Genomic DNA, 22,223 nt, shown 5'->3' with positions numbered 1-22,223 from the left:
GACTAATTTCACTTAGCATAATACCCTCCAGTTTCATCCACATAGTTGCAAATGGCAAGATTTCATTCTCTTTGATTGCCGAGTAATACTCCATTGTATATATAAACCACATCTTCTTTATCCATTCATCCATCGATGGACATTTGGGCTCTTTCCATACTTTGGCTATTGTTGATAGTGCTGCTATAAACATTGGGGTGCATGTGTCCCTTTGAAACAGCACAATGGTGGTTGTTTTAAACCATCAAGTTTTGGGGTAGTTTGTTATGCAGCAAAGCTGATAGTCCACCTCTGCTCCTTATTAGCTATGTGGCTTTGTACAAATCTTTTAATTTCTAAGATTCATTTTTTTTTTTCTTTGTGACATGGGGATGATGATAACACATCATATGACAGTTGAGAAGATTTACTGAAATAGTGCAGGTAAACAGAGCCACGGTGCTGGGCACAGGTGAGTGCTCAATAAGTTGTAGCTACTGTGGTGAGATTTTTAGGTCTTTTTTGCCTGTCTGCTTTGTCGAACTGTTGACTCTCACTATGTGGAAAAATGATGAGGAGGTTATTGCTTAAAAGGGTGGATTGACACTAATGCTTTATTAAGAAGCTGCCTTAATTTTCCTGCTGGTATGAGGCAAATGAAGAGGGCAGATAATTTGTTAATTAGAATTTAAAAGGTACATAATTTTCTCTTTGGAATAAGTCTATATGTAACTCTGCAAAGCTGAATCTCTGAAATAGAGGGTATTCACAAAGGTGTGGCTCAAATAACAATTGTTACTCATGCAGAATGTACATTTGTATTAGAGACTTTGTGGATAAGATTATGTCAAAAAGTGTGGGATAATAAATTGCTGAAACTCATCAGTTCACATAAAATCGACGTGCACTGCCATATTCCAGATGCTTGATTGCGGTTCTTTAATATAACGAGTTGCCAATTTCTTTCTCTAGAGAAGGATTGACAGATTGTAATGCAATCTGTTGATGTTCTTTGATGGTGATTCTCAGTCAGTGCTACCATTGCTAAGGAGCTGCAAACCTAACCGCGGAGACTTTGCCGGGGGAACTGTGTGTCAGTGTTGGGTGTTGTGGCCATTCCCATTGGTATCAGAAAATATAAAGTATCAGCTGAAGAGCAAGATTCGAGGAACTTCAAAAAAGAAGCAAGAACTGGCTAAGAATATTATACAGAGGCGCCAACAATTAAATTACAGTATGTGTTTTACAGAACCCCTGTCTTCACTGGAGACAAAGGAAAGCTGATAAAAATGAATTATAGGGAGATTAAAAGAGCGTAAAACCTCAAGTTTATTTAAGTTTGTATATTCAAATCTTTGGATGCAGATGAGGTTGGGGAGACGAGGTTTGGTGTGGCAGGGAGGTAGAAATGACTTTGAAGGATTAAGAAAGATCACAAGGGAAGGATAAGCTTACAGGTCATAATGCTGTTGAGTTTTGGCTAGTTATATATAGTTGCTTTCTGTTGATATTTAGGTCTCATTTTATTTACTCAAATTATAAAAATAGTACATATTCATGGGCAGTAGTGTGGTGCAGTGGTTAAGATCTGGAGTCTGCCTGCCATGCTCAAATCCTTCAGAGCTGTGGGATCTGAGAAAAGGGATTTCAACTCTCTCTGCCTTGTATGTATAACAGGGATAATGGTAGTACTTCATATGCTTGTTCTGAGGATAAAATGAGATAAAAGCATGGGAAGTGTTTAGAACGGTGCCTGGAAAATAGTAAGCACCCCACAAATATTAGCTATTGGAGAAAATTTGGGAGAGATGACAAAGATAACAAATAAGAGAAAATGTCACCTGTCCTTCAGAAAGCAATTACCATTACTATTTTGATGTATTTCCTTTTGGAATTCATGTCTTTTATTTACTTATTTAAAAAATTTTTTCCAATTAAATTTTTAATTTTAATTCTAGTATAGTTAATATACAGTGTTATGTTAGTTTCAGGTGTACAATATACAATTCCATATATTATTCAGTGCTCATCATGGTAACTGTGCTTTTTAATCCCCGTCACCTATTTCACCCATCTGGCCTCACTTCCCCTCTGCTAACCATCAGTTTGTTCTCTATAGCTAAGAGTCTTTTTCTTGGTTTGTCTCTCTTTTTTCCCCATTGTTCTTTGTTTTGTTTCTTAAAGGCCACATGAGTGAAATCCTATGGTATTTGTCTTTCTCTGACTGACTTATTTTGCTTAGCATTACACTCTGTAGTTCTATCCATGTTGTTGCAAATGGCAGTATTTCTTTTTTTTATGGCTGAATAATACTCCATTGTGAATATATACTGCATCTTCTTCATCCATCTATCAGTGGACACTTGAACTACTTCCATAGTTTGGCTATTGTAAATAATGCTGTAATAAACATAGGGTGCATGTATCTCTTTGAGTTAGTATTTTTGTATCTGTTGGGTAAATATCCAGAAGTGTGATTACTGGATCTTAGGGTAGTTCTATTTTTATGGAGTTTATGTCTTTTAAAAAGGTAGACTCAGAGGAAGGGGATTGAAAAAAAAAAGATAATGGTGAATTCAGACAAACTCAGAGAAGACTGATATCTCTATTACTTTAGGAAATTTCTTTAGGGAGAAATGGAAAATCAGTTAATAGAATTAAAACTATATGGGGTGCTTAGGTGGTTCAGTCAGGCATCCGACTTCAGTTCAGTTCATGATCTTGTGGTTTGTGGGTTCGAGCCCTGCTTCAAGTTCTGTGCTGACAGCTCGGAGCCTGGAGCCTGTTTCGAATTCTGTGTCTCCCTCTTTCTCTGCCCCTCCCTCACTCTGTCTTTCTCTCTCTCTCTCTCAAAGATAAATAAACATTAAATTTTTAAAAAAGAATGAAAACTATATATGGGGGGGGGACTAGAGGGAGAGGGTGCATGTGTGAGCAGGTAGGGTTTTAAAAGAAGAGTAAAAATTCAGAAGATGCATTCGGATTGAAGAATACTTTTTATAAGCTCATTGAAAAGCTGGTTTTGAACATCTAACATATTGCAAAATTTGGAGAGTTGATAATATCCAGCGTGGGTGAGAGTGTGGGGAAAGGATGTATCTGAACACTTTGAGAGTGCAAATTGGTATAGCCTTTTGGGAGGGCTGTTTGGCAAAGTCTGTTACATGTTGTAATGTACATATTCTTAGACCCAGTAATATCATGCTTGAAACTTCAAAATAGGGCATGCCTAAGAATGTTCATAGCAGCATTGTTAGCAATAGTAAAAGATTAGCATCAATTTAAATGTCTGTTGCAAAGGGGGTGGTAATGATAAATAATGGTATTTCCATATTATGGAATGCTATACAGAAATTAGAAATAATGAGTTATGTCTATATGTAATGACTTCATAAGAATACCATAACATATTAAGGGACAAATGCCAATTATAGGAGAATACACATATTATAATATTGATGTTAGAAATAAAAACAAAATTGTAAATTTCTGTCAGTAGACAGTGTGAAATTATGTAGAAAAAAATAACTGAAAAGATACACACCAACCTGATACTGCTTTCTTTCAAGTCAGGGAGGGGCAGAGGATGGCTTTTCAGGGAGGGCTTCACTTTGTCTATATTGTTTGAATTATTTATAAGGAGAAGGCAGTTATGTACTTATTGTATCATTATTAATAAATTGAAAAGATTAATAATTTACACAAGCTTTGGTGTCAATTTATAGGATTTAAAAGAGGGAGATGGCACTTTTGACTATTAGGACATGTTTTCAGGCAAGTGTCTAATTGTAAAAGCATTGTAAAACGTATTTAGTACAATTCGGCAAGTTCATTTATGAATGGACAGAAAAACACTCAAATGCAAACTAGGTTTCTCAGTTCTGATTCAGACATTTTATTCTGTCTTCATGAAGATTTTTTTTTAGGGGTTCCTGGGTGGCTCAGTGAAGCATCTGACTCTTGGTTTTGGCTCAGATTATAATCTCATGGTTCATTGAGTTCGAGCCCTACATCCACCTCTGTCCTGGCAGTGAGAAACCTGCTTAGGATTTCTCTCTCCCTCTCTCTCTGCCCCTTCCTGGCTTGTGTGTGTACTCTCGAAAGAAAGAAAGAAAGAAAGAAAGAAAGAAAGAAAGAAAGAAAAATGTTTTTTTAAAAAATGTTTTTTAAAGGATCAGAATTCCTGGCTTTCTTGAATTTTTGCAGGGGGAGTATTTTCAAGACTTTAATAACAGTTATTTAGAGGGTGAGTTCTTCCTTGGGAAGTTAGTACTAGGGATATGAGTCCTTTTTAGTTGGGCTCTTGCCTTTCTCATTTGTTTTGTCAATTTCTTTCAACAATTTCTAGGAATCCACTAGACCAGTGGTTCTTGTTTTTTCTTTCCCATCTTTATTGAGATATTATTGACATGTGACATTGTGTAAGTTTAAGTTGTATAACATATTGATTTGATACACTTATATATTGCAGGATGATTACTATCATAGTATTAACTAACACCTGTACACATGATTACCAGTTCTTTTTTGTGGTGATGAATGTAAGATCAATTTTTAGCAAATTTTAGCTGTATAATATGGTATTATTAACTATAATCACTATGCTATACACTAGGTCCCCATAATTTATTCATCTTATATCTTATACCTTTTGACCCACATCTCCCTTTTCCTCTACCAAACAGCCCTTGATAACTGCCATTCTAGTCTATTTCTAGGAGTTTGGCTTTTTAAGATTCCACATATAATTGAGATCATACACTATTTGTTTTTCTCTCCCTGACTTACTTCACTTGGCATGATGCCCTCAACATTCTATGCATGTTATGGCAAATGACAGGATATCTTTCTGTGGTTCATGGCTGAATAGTATTCCATCACACACACACACACACACACACACACCATATCTTTATTCAGCCATCAATGGACACTTAGGTGGTTTCCATATCTTGGCTATTCATAATAATGATGCAAAGAACATGGGAGGGCATGAGATCCTGTTTTTATTTCCTTTGGATATGTTCCCAGATGTGAGATTACTGGATCATATGGGTGGTTCTACCTTTAATTTTTTGAGGAAACTTAGACCAGTGGTTCTTCCTTGTTGATTTTTGATTAGATGACCTGTCCATTGTTGTAAGTGGGGTGTTGAAGTCTCCTACTATTATGGTGTTACTGTCGATGAGTTTCTCTATGTTTGTGATTAATTGATTTATATATTTGGGTGCTTCCACATTTGGCACATAAATGTTTGAAATTGTTAGGTCTTCTTGTGGATAGACCCCTTGATTATGATATAATGCCCTTCTGATCTCTTGATACAGTCTTTATTTTAAAGTCTAGATTGTCTGATACAAGTTTGGCTACTCCAGCTTTCTTTTGTTGATCATTAGCATGATAGATGGTTCTCCATCCCCTTACTTTCAATCTGAAGGTGTCTTTAGGTCTAAAGTGGGTCTCTTGTAAACAGCATATAGATGGATCTTGTTTTTTTATCCATTCTGTTACCCTGTGTATTTTGATTGGAGCATTGAGTCCATTGACATTTAGAGTGAGTACTGAAATATATGAATTTATTGCCATTATGATGCTTGTAGAGTTGGAGTTTCTGGTAGTGTTCTCTGGTCCTTTCTAATCTTTTGTTGCTTTTGGTGTGTGTGTGTGTGTATATATATATATATATATATATATATATATATATATATAGTTTTTTTTTTTCATCTTTTCTCCTCTCAGAGAGTCCCCCTTAAAATTTCTTGCAGGGCTGGTTTAGTGGTCATAAACTCCTTTACTTTTTTTTTGTCTGGGAAACTTTTCATCTCTCCTTCTATTTTGAATGATAGCCTTGCCAGATAAAGAATTCTTGGCTGCATATTTTTCTGATTCAGCACATTGAATATATCCTGCCACTCCTTTCTGGCCTGCCAAGTTTCTGTGGATAGGTCTGCTGCAAACCTGATCTGTCTTCCCTTGTAGGTTAGGGACTTTTTTTGCCTTGTTGTTTTCATGATTCTCTCCTTGCCTCAGCATTTTGTGAATTTGACTATGCTAGGCCTTGTTGATGGTTGGTTTTTGTTGAATCTAATGGGGGTCCTCTGTGCTTCCTGGATTTTGATGTCTGTGTCTTTCCCCAGGTTAGGAAAGTTTTCTGCTATGATTTGCTCACATATCCCTTCCACCCCTATTTCTTTCTCTTCCTCTTCTGGGACCCCTATGATTCTGATGTTGTTTCTTTTTAATGAGTCACTGATTTCTCTAATTCTTAAATCATTCTCTTTTGCCTTAATCTCCTTCTTTTTTTCTGCTTCATTATTCTCTATAAGTTTGTCCTCTGTATCGCTGATTCTCTGTTCTGCCTCATCCATTCTTGCTGCCATGGCATCCATCCATGATTGCAGCTCAGTTATAGCTTTTTTATTTCATTCTATTTTTTACTTCTTTTATCTCTGCAGAAAGGGATTCTAATCTATTTTTGACTCCAGCTATTATTCTTATTATCGTGATTCTAAATTCTGTTTCAGACATCTTGCTTGTATCTGTGTTGGTTAAATCCCTGGCTGTTGTTTCTTCGTGCTTTTTCTTTTGGGGTGAATTCCTTCGTTTTGTCATTTTGAAGGGAGAAAATGAATTAATGAGGTAGAAAAATTAAAATTAAAAAATATTAAAATTAAAAATACACACACACAAAAAAATCAAATAAATGATGCTAGATCCTAGGTGTGTTTTGGTTTGGGTGTTGAAAGTGGTTTGACAGATTAGAGAAAAAAAAGGGGGGGGAAAAGGAAATTGTTTGAGAATTTGAAAAAATGAGTACACTGAAGTAGACTAAAATGAGATGATGGGAGTAAAATAGAATTTGAAAAAATTTACATAAAAGTAAAGAATATAGTAGAAAAAAATTAAAAATATTTTTAATAAAAATTAAAAATAAAAATGAATGTTTTCTTTTTCTGTATTCAAGAAAAAGAAAAGAAGTGAAAAAGAGAAAAAAGAGAAAAAAAGAAGGAAATTGTTTGAAAATTTGAAAAAAATGAATACACTGTAGTAGACTAAAATAAAATGATGGAAGTAAAATAGAATTTGAAAAAATTTACATAAAAGCAAAAAATATAGTAAAAAAAATTAAAGAAAAATATTTTTAATAGAAATTGAAAGTAAAATGAAGTTTTTCTCTTTCTGCATTCAAGAAAAAGAAGAAATGAAAAAGAGAAAAAAGAAAAAAAATAAATCATTTGAAAATTTGAAAAAGTGAATAAACTGAAGTAGACTAAACTAAAATGATGGGAGTAAAATAGAATTTGAAAAAATTTACACAAAAGTAAAAAATATAGTGAAATAATTAAAGAAAAATATTTTTAATAAAAATTGAAAATAAAAATGAATTTTTTCTCTTTCTGCTGAATTCTGTGGTTCAGGTTGTGCAGCTTATTGTGTTAATCCTCCAGTCTGTTTTCTAGGTGTGCAGGATGGTTTAGTGTTGTTCTGGCTCTATTTCATGGACGCTTGACACACAAAAAGCTTCCATGCTGTTCCACCATCTTGGCTCCTCCAGACCAGTGGTTCTTAAAGTGTTGTGATCTGCTTCACTTGGACCTGTATGAGAAATGCAAATTCTCAGTCTCCTCCTCAGAGGTGATATAGATTCATGCTGAAATGTGAGAACCACTGTCTTATTTAGTAAACCGTTTGAAAGCAGGAGCCATTACATATCTAGGACCTTGCTCAGGCCTTAGTATATGATAGGTGCTACATTTACTCAGTGAATGAGCAAGTTGGGAGTTGTGGAGGCAGCGAGAGAGGTATTTGTAAGTTACAGAGGTCAATGTGACGAATAATCAGCCATAGGGTACTGATGAGCATCTACTATAATGGGAGATAAAAATCAGAGGAGTAAGATCTCTGTTTTCATGAAAGGTACAATCTACCTGGAAGAGAAAAATTAATATATGTGGAATATTTAGAGGCCAGTAAAAGTGCTGATTTTTCTTGTTTCCGAATGTTAGGTTTAGAAAAATATGATTTCTTGATGGGCTGAATCTAAATGGTTCATTCTTCGGCCTATTTCGTGAATTATAGATTTTTAGAGTATTACATATTACTCCTAGGAAGCCAATAAAGGTTAAATGAAAGCAACACATTTTTAACACTAATTGGACCATGTCATTCTCCTGCTTCAAGCTTTCTGTAGCTATATACCTACTTTCATAGTGATTTTGAGCTTTAGAATGTAAAGATACAAACTGTCCTTCAATTATTCATTTTTTCATTTTTTTCAAAAGCATATGTTGAGAATTTACCTTGTATGAGACAAATAATAATTTTCCAAATGTGAATAATAGTCCTCAAAATGCTGAATTAAAAAATGTAAATGCTATGTAATAAAATTCTTCTTTGTCTCAAGTGGAATTGCTCACTCATATAATCAGCCCCATTATGTAGTGAAGATTTGGTGGTTAATTAATAGATTTCAATCATTAGGTCAAATAGGATAGCTGATGCTGCAGAGTTGGTTTCCTGGATCAAAGGATCTAGTTTTGCTATCCCCAGAGATGAAATAAATGGAAAACTGCCAGATACCTCCTTCATTTTGTATTAGGTGGACAGGGCTAGAGATGGGCAAAAAGCTGAGTTTTAAAAGGCAGGATGATTTTAAAGACTGAAATAACACTGGGGGAATGAATTCAGTGTCATGTGGGAGAGCAGTGATTAATCAGGGCCAGATGGAGCTGGTGTGACAGACAAGGAGGACCAGCTCTCTGAGGCTCTGGGGTGGCTGAGGGGCCTGCTGGGAAGTGGCACGGAGGATAGTTGCCGAGTGGTTAGACTTTGGGAAACAGTTCTTCATAAGAAAAAGTGTTTAGTATGCTGCGGAAACATGCAGATCCAGTGTAAAATGGGGTGAGTAGATCAAAACGAATCTTCCTAATCTCAAATTTGACACTTTTAATTGTCAGTTAGTGTTAGTGGCTGGGAAACCTGGCTTTGGATTTTAGTAGAGATGGCGAATCCCGGATTGTTTTTAGGCAGAGCGATGGGTCAGAAATCCCAGGATTCCAGGCTGTGATCTTTTTTAGTGCAGGGTCTATGTCCAGCTCACCTTTGTATCCTGGGGTCTACCCTGAACCCAGCTCATTGAGGGCCCCTTAGAGCTGTTGGATGCCTGTATCTCTTGGTTCCTCGTTGCTCTACAGATGAAGGACTCTCCTGAGTGAACTCTCCCAAAACTTGGAAAGAGCAGCAAGACAATCTGAGAAAAGGCTCTTGTTTCTGCAGAGAGATTTTCATCCTGGAATCACATCTTTAAAATTTAATAACAAATGCCTGACCATTGAGGCAACAGGCTGTAAAGATCTTTGAGTTGTTTGTTTATTTATTTAACAAATATGGCTTCTTGTGAGGTACACACTGATTTATTTAATATTTATTAAAGTCATTAGAAACTATTTGTAAAAAATCTTAAGAAAAATTGGGAAAAAATCCTGACTAGATCGTATAAGTTCCACCCACCTCCCCCCGCTGACAAATACCAAGATGCTAACTTGGAATATGGGTTGGGGGTAGAAAATCTGAAATACTGAGCATTATTTTGAATCATACAGGAAGACACTAAGATATCCAAGGAAAATGTCAAACAGAAGTTAGTCTCTCTGTCTCTATCTCTGTCTCTGTCACACACACACATACCATCTTTTAATGATAGGATGGGGGGAATCTGAACTAAGCTGCTCAGATGGGCTTGAGTCAGTTAAGTAGGACGTTTGCCTTTGCCTCTTGCAGCCCTTACTCCTCATTTGTCTCTCTGCCCTTCTATCCAACAGACAGACCACACTAATGAGGCCTGAGGCTGCAGAAAGGGCTTAAACTTCTTGTAAAAGACTGTATTTCTTGTGCCATTCCCGTATAGGTCAGCTTAAAGACTGCCTGCTCCTTCTCTTGTCCTTCTCTGTGTGTCCTTCTTTAAGACTCAGCTCATATGTCACCTCCTCTGGAAGCCTCCACTCTCCCAGGCAGGGTCCCCCTTCTGGGCACATTGTGTTGTAATGGCGTGTCTTCATGTTTATCTCCATGCCATCTCTAGTGACAAGTAAGGATCTGACCTATAGAAAGTGTTCAATAAACAGAATGACTAAATTACTCATACCTTGAAGTATCCACATTGTGAACCATGACTTTTCAAACTTGACTTTGAAAGGGACATTCCAAGGACATAATGAAAGATCCATGTAATGTTAAGATCTTGCCATTATTCCTGAGACCTTTTTTGAGCCTAAAAACTCAGTGGAGGTCAGACTAAGTTTAAAGAGCTCCATGAAAGGTTTGAACAACTGCTCCAAAAGAGTAAAGTGGTTCTACTATACTGTATACAGAGGAAAATCACTACTGGCTGGTGCCCCATTATCTTGGATTATTTCAGTGGGTAAGCAGTTGAATGACTTAGATTTATACAGTCCTTTATAGTTTATGAGTCCTTTCTCTAGGTGATTTCACTTGATACTCCTAAAATGCTGTGAAGTAGGTATGGATTTTTATTCCCATTTTAGAGTATAAAGTGAGGATCAGAGATGGTAAATGACTTCCCTAAGTCACATGGCCAGTCCAGTGCTTTCTTCATTCCACTCTGGTTCTGAAGAGATGCCATCTTGTTATTTGTCTGAGCAGAGTCACCAAATAACTTCTGTGTTGGATAATAGGAACTAGCATTTGTCAAGTTGCCATTTTTGTGCCACATGCTGGGTTAAGCACTGTGTGTTGATGCATTTAATGCTCATGAAATGCATTTCATAGGTATGGAAACCAAAGCATAGAAAAGTTAATTAACTCCACAATCACATAGCTGCTAAATAGCAGTTCTTGATTTAAAATTCAGGCAGTCTGACTTCAGAGAACATGCTCTTAACCACTCTAATACATTGCTCTTCAAGAATACAGGTTCTGAAATTAGATTACCAAGGCTGGAATACTGGCTGCTACTCTTGCTAACAGGGTAAACCCAGCCAAGAAATGTAATCTCTGAAAGCCTCAATTTTCTGATTTATAAAATGAGATTAAAAATAAAGCTAGGAATAAAAGAATGAAATATGCCACAGTGCCTGGCACATAGTAAATGTCCCACAAATGTTAGCTGTTATTTTGGCAATAGATAATTCTGTTATCCATCACTACATGATTGGATTGTAGGAAGTGATAGGAAGTCATTCCTGGAACTTTGAGAGTTTGATTAATGAAATCAGAATATAACAGATGAGAACAAAGCCATGTAATTCACTGTAAAGAAACAGTGACTCCCAGTCAACCAAAACCTGATCATAGCTTAGTTGATAGGATGTCAATAAGCATGAGGATGGAAGAGCAAAGATCAGCATGGAAAGACAAAGAGAAAAGGTTTAGAGACGCAACATTTATGCATAGGCACCCAAAACTGTCCAGGGGAGAAGGTGACTTGACCTGGGTATGCTCCTAGCTATGTGCATGGGGTATATCAATTCAAGATTGAGGATGACCACATTAAACAGAAGTCTGACTCCCACGGATTAACCTGGGGGGTGACTTATTTTTCTCTTGGACTAAATCTGGTAGTGGATCATCTGGGCTGCTACCACCAGACACCCTGTCTCCTTTCATGTTTCTGCTCTGGTATCCTTGGCTGTCATCCTCATGCCTGCCTCACAGTAATAAGATGGCTGCTCATCTTCTGTCCTCCTGTCTACATGCAGGTAAGAGATAGGCGGAAGGCATAAGAAAGAAGGAATGGCGTCTATATTTGGAAAGGAAAAAATTTTCAAAACTTCAGGCAGATTTTGGCTTATAAGCCACTGACCAAAACTGTGCCGTAAGGAGCTGTTAAAAAGGAAGAAAGCATGGGAACTAGATATCGGGTATGCAATTATGCAGCAGTTTTCTCCCATAGATCCACTCTCCAACCTTCTCCATCCCTTCTGCCCTGGAAGCTGACCTGTATGGCCTGCATCATAGAGTTGCTGGGGTTTTGGCTTCCAGTTTGGTGTGGCCAATGGGAGTCCAGGCAGGAGGCTAGAGGGAATGAAAAGGGGAAGTCAGGGTATGTTTCCTCAGCTTTCTTCTTGAAGGATTACCTAGAAGTAGCTGTTCTCTTGATCAGAGATCACAGCTCGTCTAAGATGGTCCTCTATATAAACTTTTTTTATGGGTCCCAGTGGCCATTCCTTCCCCATCTCTTAGGCTTATGGAGTTTTTTATTTTATTTTATTTTATGGACAGAGAGAGACAGAGCATGAACTGGGGAGGGGCAGAGAGAGAGGGAGACACAGAATCGGAAACAGGCTCCAGGCTCCGAGCCATCAGCCCAGAGCCTGACGCGGGGCTCGAACTCACGGACCGCGAGATCGTGACCTGGCTGAAGTCGGACGCTTAACCGACTGCGCCACCCAGGCGCCCCAGGCTTATGGAGTTTTAACAGGCTCAGGATCATGCTCTTTCCCTATGCCATGCTCACACTTTTGTAAATAGTTCTTTCATTAAACCCTCTTTAAATCATCCCAATTTGCACATGTGCCATCAATTTTGTGATTGTCTGAGAATATTCATCCGTGTCTGCCACCCAAGGTGTATTTTTACGGTAGAAATGAGCGCATTACAGTATTACGGTGAATCCCATCATTTATTTAGCCAATAGTTATTGAGCATTAATCTACCAGAACACAATGCTAGATAAGAACCCAATTCCTTATCCTCTAGTAGCTCATAGTTATTTAAACATTTACATCACCCAACTTACTTTCCTTGCTAAGTTTTCAAGCTTATCAAGTCAATTATAAATTACAGTTTGGCTTTCTGTGCTGCTTTCCCACAGGGATAAAATTCATTTTTCTTGCTATCCCAAGATCCAATTGATTAATATATTAATATATTCTTATTGAAAATGAAGCTATATAGAATGAAGACATGTAGAATAGAATGGTGCCTGAGAGCATGGATTTCAGAATCAGATGAGCATTCAAAACTCAGAAGATGTATAACCTTAGGCAAGTTATCTTGTGTAAACTTGGGCAAGGTTTCTGCGGACCTGAGTAGCCTTACCTATGGATGGGGATAACTTGCGTTTACTTTCTCTGCTGTGAAGACTGAAGGAGTTCATGTGTCACAAAGCTCATAGCCTACTGTCTGGTTCAGAAATAAATGGCAGGTATTCGAGTTTAAACATTACTTTCTTCTGGGTATGTTTGGCACAAGTTACCTTAAAATGACTGTCACTTCTTAAGAGACTGACTGTTGAGTTTCTTGACCCATAAAACTTAGGAACAGGCCCTGGTGTATAATGACTTCACCAGAAAATGTTACAGAGGAAGGCTCTCTGTTGGCAGCCTGCAAGTTAGTCTCAATCCTCTGCTTTGCTTGAGGATGTAATCTGCATTAACAGGAAAGTCCCAGTCCTTGGAAGTTGGAATCTAGAAACTAGATTAGGCACTCTAGTTCCAGCAAGTAAGAAGAAGTAGGATATTCAGGGTGACGACAGGTTGGTAGGACCAGGCAGAAGCTCTAGGACCAGGCAGAGGCCATTTGAATTCAGGTGAGTCAGGAAATGAGGGAAGCATCAAATAGTGTAGATGAGCTCTAAGATATAAGAACTCCAAAGCTTAGGAAACATGCTAGCAGGTAAGAGACACGAAAATGGCATCTGGACTACTTGTTCTCTGCAATCCTTTTACTTTTAATTTTAATTTAAAAAAATTTTTAAATGTATTTATTTTTAAATTTACATCCAAGTTAGTATATAGTGCAACAGTGATTTCAGGAATAGATTCCTTAATGTCCCTTATCCATTTAGGCCATTCCCCCCTCCCACAACCCTTCCATCAACCCTGTTTGTTCTCCATATTTAAGAGTCTCTTATGTTTTGTCCCCTTCTGTTTTTATATTATTTTTGCTTCCCTTCCCTTATGTTCATCTGTTTTGTATCTTAAAGTCCTCATATGGGTGAAGTCATATGATTTTTGTCTTTCTCTGACCGATTAATTTCGCTTAGCATAATACCCTCTAGTTCCATCCACGTAGTTGCAAATGGCAAGATTTCATTCTTTTTGATTGCTGAGTAATACTCATTGTGTGTGTGTGTATGTGTATATATATATATATATATACACATACACACACACACATACACACATCTTCTTTATCCATTCATCCATCGATGGACATCTGGGCTCTTTCCATACTTTGGCTATTGTTGATAGTGCTGCTATAAACATTGGGGTGCATGTGCCCCTTCAAAACAGCACACCTGTATCCCGTGGATAAGTCCCTAGTAGTGCAATTGCTGGGTCATAGGGTAGTTCTATTTTTAATTTTTTGAGGAACCTCCATACTGTTTTCCAGAGTGGCTGCACCAGCTTGCATTCCCACCAGCAGTGCAAAAGAGATCCTCTTTCTCCTCATCCTTGCCAACATCTGTTGTTGCCTGAGTTGTTAATGTTAGCCATTCTGACAGGTGTAAGGTGGTATCTCATTGTGGTTTTGATTTGTATTTCCCTGATGATGAGTGATGTTGAGCATCTTTTCATGTGTCAGTTGGCCATCTGGATGTCTTCTTTGGAGAAGTGTCTATTCATGTCTTTTGCCCATTTCTTCACTGGAGTATTTGTTTTTTGGGTGTTGAGTTTGATAAGTTCTTTATAGATTTTGGATACTAACCTTTGTCGGATATGTCGTTTGCAAATATCTTCCCCCATTCTGTCAGTTGCCTTTTCGTTTTTCTGGTTGTTTCCTTCACTGTGCAGAAGCTTTTTAGTTTGATGAGGTCCCAGTAGTTCATTTTTGCTTTTGTTTCCCTTGCCTCTAGAGAACTGTTGAGTAAGAAGTTGTCCGGCCAAGGTCAAAGAGGTTAGGGCCTGCTTTCTCCTTGAAGATTTTGATGGTTTCCTGTCTTATATTTAGGTATTTCATACATTTTCAGTTTATTTTTGTGTATGGTGTAAGAAAGTGATCCAGATTCATTTTTCTGCATGTCGCTGTACGGTTTTCCCAGTACCACTTGCTGAAGAGACTGTCTTTATTCCATTGGATATTCTTTCCTGCTTTGTCAAAGATTAGTTGGCCATACGTTTGTGGGTCCATTTCTGGGTTCTCTATTCTGTTCCATTGATCTGAGTGTCTGTTCTTGTGCTGGTACGAGACCATCTTGATGAGTACAGCTTTGTAGTATAGCTTGAAGTCCGGGATTGTGATGCCTCCTGTTTTGGTTTTCTTTTTCAAGATTGCTTTGGCTATTCGGGGTCTTTTCTGGTTCCATAAAAATGTTAGGATTATTTGTTCTAGCTCTGTGAAGAATGCTGGTGTTATTTTGATAGAGATTGCATTGAATATGCAGATTGCTTTGGGTAGTGTTGACATTTTAATGATATTTGTTCTTCCTATCCAGCAGCATGGAATGTTTTTCCATATTTTGGTGTCTTCTTCAATTTCTTTCACAAGTTTTCTATAATTTTCAGTGTATAGATTTCTCACCTCTTTGGTTAGATTTATTCCTAGGTATTTTATGATTTTTGGTGCAATTGTAAATGGGATCGATTCCTTGATTTTCTGTTGCTTCAATATTGATGTATAAGAATGCAACCGATTTCTGTGTGTTGATTTTATATCCTTCGACTTTGCTGAATTCATGGAACAGTTCTAGCCATTTTTTGGTGGAATCTTTTGGGTTTTCTGTATCGGGTATCATGTCATCTGTGAAGAGTGAGAGTTTGACCTCCTTTTGGCTGATTTAGATGTCTTTTATTTCTTTGTGTTGTCTGATTGCTGAAGCTAAGACTTCCAAAACTATGTTGAATAACAGTGGCAGCTCTTTGCAGTCTTTTATATTTTCTTCTCTGGCATAGGCAGGCATATTTAAAGATGTGTATTTTTGTTAGAGGAACTGAATTGAGAATATATAGTGAAACTCTGGTCAAAGCAGGAAGGGAGGGTTTAGGAATTCCAGAATCTCTCCTGCTAAGACCTTGGTTAGTTATGACTGTTTTGAAAGAATCTAGAAAGGGTTTCTGTTTGGCTATTGAATTCACATAATTAAAAAGCTGGAAATAAATAAAAAATCTGATAAAGGGTTAGCATCCAAAATATATAAAGAGCTTCTAAGACTCAACACCCCAAAAAACAAATACTACAGTTAAAAAATGGGCACAAGAAGTGAATAGAAATTTTCCTCCAGAAGATATACAGATGGCCAACAGACATGTAAAAAGATGCTCAACATCATTGATCATCAGGGAAATACAAATCAAAACTGTAATGAGATATCACCCCACACCTGGCAGAATGGCTAAAATCAACAACACAAGAAACAATAGGTGTTAAATGTGGAGAAAGGGGAACCCTGCTACACTGTTGGTGGGAATGAAAACTGCTGTAGGCACTCTGGAAAACAATATGGAGGTTCCTCATAAAGTTAAAAATAGAATTACCCTATGATCTAGCAATTGCACTACTATTTATCCAAAGAATACAAAAATACTAATTCAAAGGGATACATGTATCTTGATATTTATAGCATCATTATCTACAATATCCAAATTATGGAAACAGCTGATGAACACATAAAGAAGAGGTGGTGTGTGTGTGTGTGTGTGTGTGTGTGTGTGTGTGTGTGTAAAATGGTATTTTACTCTGTCATCAAAAGGAGTGAAATCTTGCCATTTGCAACAACATGGAGGGAGCTAGAGGGTATCATACTAAGTGAAGTAAGTCAGTCAGAGAAAGACAAATACCATATGATTTCACTTATATATGGAATATAAGAAACAAAACAAATGAGCAAAGGGAAAAAAGAGACCAACCAAGAAACAGCTTTTAAGTATAGATGGTTATACAATCTGATGGTTACCAGAGGGGATGTGGGTTAGGGGTTAAACAGGTGATGGGGATTAAGGAGTGCACTTGTGATGAGCACCAGGTGTTGCATGGAAGTGTTGAATCACTCTATTGTACCTAAAACTAATATTACACCATAAGTTAACTAACTGGAATTTAAATAAAAACAAACAAAAAAGAAGAATCCCCAGAATAAACATTATAGTACTACTCTCTTATGTAGTTTTGATCATACATTATTTTTTTATGTTAATAAGACCTTAGGATTCCAGAGACCATTACAGCTTTCACAATGTTTTTTACTTAGATGATCTAATTTAATCCTTATAGTAACACTGTGAGGTACTTATGATTATCTGTTATTATTGCTCTGTTGTAGTTTCAGCTCAGCTCAATTCCACTGAACATTTATGGAGCACCTACTGTGTGCCTGGAATTCTGCTAGGTTCTGGGGTTTCTTTCATACATAAATGAAGAGCATCCAAATGAGAATAAGCAAAAGTTGTTTTTTTTTTTTGTTTTTTGTTTTTTTTTTAATCTAGATCTTGCTATAGCAAAGGAGTTAGCACCATCACTTGTGTTTGGTACAACTCAGTGGCAGGCAGAGGAGTGGGAGAGTTTTACAGTGAAGAAAGCAGTGGGTTTCAGCTATGCCTGGATTAGAGACTGTTGTCTTAGGGAAGCTGGAGGTGGGCCAGAATATCTAAATGCAGCACAAACTCCGTCTTGGTTGGCAGAGCATAATTGGCCTTTTCTGGTTGGTCCCAACTTGCAAGTGGGGCAAAAATTAGGGAAGCTGTCAATTGTTGATAAAGTCTTAGCTGTTGTGGGCAGATTGTTACAGAGGTTGTGGTTTGATTCTTGGGCAGGTTGCTGTAGAAGTTAAGGGTCAGAGTTCTGTTTCTGTTGATGGTCTGGCTGTTGTCTGTTTATATAGTCAGCATCTCAATAGTGTTGGTGACAAATTCAAAACAACTTGGAGCATGGATTTTATGATCAGACAGATGAGTATTCAAATGAACTCACCAGATTTATAGCCTCAGGCAAGTTACGTAATCTTTGTGAACCTGAGTAACCTTACCTGAGGCCACTTATCTGCCTGAGGGGATGAAGAAACTTCTTTAACCAACTTTCCTGCAGTCCTGAAGCAAGTGGAGTGAAGAGCTGTAATTTAATCTGGGTTTTCCAGCTCTGTCCAGTGCTCTTCCTGTTCAGTTTTGGGAGTTTATAACTCACTTTGGGGAAGAGGTGAGCACAGATATTTCCTTTAGTAAGATAATAGTGCACTTCTGAGCATGAGTAATTTCCTCTTGCATCTTGTATCTGTGTTGCTGTAGGTGGTGATCACTGAAACACTTTTCTTACGTGCTCTAAGAATTTGACAAGACAAACCTTGTCCAATAGCAGAGGTGCTGCAGAGACCAGCATCAGGTGTCCAACTTAATAGCTTCAAGCCTCCTTTTGGAGGCTATGTGACTGTTTGCTGTTTTCCCTGGGATTATCACCATTATTTGCTAACCTCCCCCCCCCCCCCCCCAAAGACTCTCATTTCCTTTTTGGGTTTTTTTTTTTTTTTATTAAACTCTTTTTTAAAATGCTTTTATTTATTTTTGAGACAGAGAGAGATAGAGCATGAATAGGGGAGGGGCAGAGAGAGAGGGAGACACAGAATCCGAAGCAGGATCCAGGCTCTGAGCTGTCAGCACAGAGCCTGACATGGGGCCTGAACTCACAGACTGTGAGATCATGACCTGAGCTGAAGTCGGAGGCTTAACCAACTGAGCCACCCAGGTGCCCCCCCTTTCTGGTTTTAACAGCTGCTTCACGTTTTACTCTACATCTCATCTCACTCAGCCATCTTTGGAAAGTTTGACCGCTGTGCTGACCACTCTTCCAATATTATGGTTTCACACATTCTCTCTTTATTTGTTTTTTCAGTAAGCAAAATTTACTAGGCAATGACTAGGTATCAGGGACTGTTCTAGGTGTGGGGGAGAAAGAGGGGAAAAGAATATAAATGTAAAAGTGTATATAGCTCACCAGGAAACCTTGTGAAAATGTAGATTCGGACTCTAGGTCAAGGTATATCTAGTATATATTTCTAGTGAGTTCCCAGGGGATGCTGCTGGTTTGAAGATCACAGTTTTAGAAGGACGGATCTAGACAGCACATGTAAAGCATCTAGCACACAGGGCCGGTGGTTACAGATGTCATCTTTTAAACACATACCTATTGTTTAAAATAGCTGAGTGAAACCTTTCAGATTCACGTTGGTCTATTGAGGTTGGATAATTAAATGATGCTGTCAGTTGGGAGATCAGTTTAATACAAGGCATTATGAGGTTTACTCACCAGTAAAACACACAGCTCCTTTTGGTTTTTAAGATTTGAAATTTTAAATAACCTGAAAAAAGTCCTTTGACAAACTGAGACCAGTCTTTTAGAGAGATTGCATGATATAATGGAAAGAATAATCATTGCTGGAGCCACACAGCTTGGGGCTGGAAACATGCTCCGTTCCTTTGCAAGTGTGTGTACCAAGAAAATCCTAGTTCTTTCTTCCATATGTAGTAGGTTTTACTACTCTCCCAGTTTTATGGTCAAATGTGCAAATATGAAACTTTGTTCCTCTAATAATTGAACTAAGCTTATCTTTTAAGCCTCTGTTTCCTTAAGAGCAGAGAATTCAATCATACCAAAACTTGGTAGATTCTGCCCCCACCACCCCCTGCCCTGGATTCTTTTTCTGTTCTCTTCAGAGATGTCTGTCTCAGTTTTGGAGAGCTCATGTGTGGTTCACATGTTGGGAGGCAGCCTTTTCTTTCATCCTTGGTCTTTCTATTTCTGTTTTGGTATCTTATGCTGTTATACCTTGCACATTTCTTCGTTGTTAATCTCTTTCTAGGTCTAATCTGCTGCTAAATTATCTACAACACCAGTGTTTCTGGTCTCTGGATTTTGCAGACCATTTTGCATTCTTGTCTCCCTAGGTCAACTGCCCAATTCTCAGGCACTTCTGAATTTTTCTTGCGGGCATGGAAAACATTTAGAAATTATGTTTCCCAGTGATGCATCTTACCTATATTTTATGTAATTATTCAATTAATATCAGTGTCTCCTATGTAACAAGCATGGCTCTAGACACCGGCACCAAATTCTTAACCCTAACGTGATACTTAGCTTACAATAGATACTTAATAAAAGTTTACTGAACAAATGGCTATTTCTTAACATTAAAAACTTGCTAAGAAGATATAGAAATACTTGGTTGGATAAATGTTTCCCAAAATAACAACCAATAATTCATGAAAATAAGTAGAAATGTTTCAGAATACTTTCTTTAACACACTCTAATCTCTCCAACAGTAAGTAAATGAAAGTGACCTTTGATGGATTTGGTGGTGTAAAGATGTCAGACTACTGGCAGAATGTTCCATAGTACTCAACTGTGGTATCATTGATTTACTTAATTAGATTTTTGATTTACGTAAACCTTACCTGTGTTATTAATTCTAATACCTGATTATTCACTAGTGTGGCAGTCCCTTACTACAGCCCGTTTCTTGCCATATCTCCCCTACCTGGGCTACAGCAGTTCTTATATGTGAACTTTGTGATTTAGTAACATTACTGATAGCATGCTAGGGGACATTGGACATATATATAAATATGGAACATGTGTAATTGTGTTTTTCTGACGTCTCTATCCTATGTTATTCTTGAGTCTTAGAGGCTTCTGGGGTGGGGTTGAAGGTACTTCAGTTTTCTTTGCCTGAACATGGTCTTTCGACTCTACTATGGCTTGATGGTAGATACTTGATATTGGAGTATGTGATGGTTTAGGGAGAGGGCTTCTTTTGGAAGGGACTTACAGATTGCCTTTGCTCAGGAAATACCTAAACTGCATGGAGTTTTATCAGCTTTCTCTGGCCCTTGGCTGGACGTAGGCAGAAGGATCCCTTAGAGCCACTACCTACAATCAAATCTTATTCCTTCTAATTTCTTCCCCTCACTGGCTTTTTAAAATTTGGTGTCTTTTTGTTGAGGGAAAAAAAGGGCTTGCACAATATTTGTTTTCATTTTACAGCTGATGTTATAAACTTTCTTCTCTAAGTCTTCTAAGCCATTAGCTTTTTAGAGTTCCAACCCTGTTTTCTTTCTCTAAAGTCTAGCCTAAACAGACAACTTCAGCTTTCAAAATTATTTTCTCAGCTCTCAATCAAAACAAAACAAAGAAAAACCAACAACCCATTCAGAGGCTTATTTGCCTTCCTGGCTCTTCTCTGTATTTGCCTTTCCTGCGAAGTGATGAATTTCCCCATTTAGAAGCTGGTGGATCACAGGGCAGTAGAAAGACTGAGGCAAAGAGAAACCTCATTTACTCTCCCAGGATTTTATCACTTCATGTGTGAAAGAGGAAAGAAACATGAGATAGCTGGGCATGGAACAGAGATGACCTCTGTTGGCACCTCTTGTGCCCCCAGAAATGTACCACAAATTATGGAGACAAAAAGGATAAAGGTAGTGGGTATAGATATAAGTGGGCCATCACTGGTAACTAATTTAAAACATTATGTTTTTATATTAAAATGAATATTTTGTATGAACATACATACAGAGAAAACAAAATTTTCTTTGAATTTCAATGTAACACCCATAATGAAAACATCCAGTTTGTAGAGGACTATTTAAGCCTCTCCCCATAGACCTTGAGGGTACCTGTTGGTGCTTTCTTGTCATTAGGTGTATGTGGTGGATGCCTTCCAGAAGTGCTTGCTTAAGGGAATTATTCTAAACTACTTGGCTGTGTGTTAAGACTTAATTCTCCGCTTCCTCTCGAATGAAATCTTCAGTCTTTATCAAATGGCTAAAGCCCAATCTTTCTAAGAGAGGGAGCTGGCTGTGCTACAAGAATTCATTTTTCCATCCTCCCAAGTCCCATCTGTGCCCCTGATGTCACCTGGAGAGATAGCTTTTATAAGAGCAAAGGAGGGACAGGCCAAGGACAAAACATGGATGAGTCAGTCAGAAGCCATCAGGGGGGGCAAGGCCTCTTCCTTGCCTTCTCACATTGTTCCTGTTAATAGGGGTTGTTTATTTTACTGTTCCTTTCCTGTGCTTTTAAAGGCTGCCTTCTGAGATGGCAAAAGCTTCCAAGACCTTTAGAAATTCTGCATGGTTACCTATCTTTGAGCGGTTTTTAGGTAGAACTGTGAGACATTTGCTTCTCTACCCAGGATTATAGTTATAATTTTAAGGTTATTTCTAATGGATCATGGCTGAGAAGAAAGAGAAAAAAATAATTTGTCATGGAGTTCCCTTCCCCCTACTCAACATACACACACATGCATACATGCTGCAAAAGGGAAACATGTTCGAAATAGAGGCAGACTAATTATCCA

This window comes from Panthera pardus, unplaced genomic scaffold (genome assembly GCF_024362965.1).
Source record: "Panthera pardus isolate Hobbes unplaced genomic scaffold, ASM2436296v1 HiC_scaffold_13, whole genome shotgun sequence".
NCBI classification, from domain to species: Eukaryota; Metazoa; Chordata; class Mammalia; order Carnivora; family Felidae; genus Panthera; species Panthera pardus.
The sequence above is the reverse complement of the archived record's forward strand: the minus strand, read 5'-3'. Positions refer to the sequence as shown.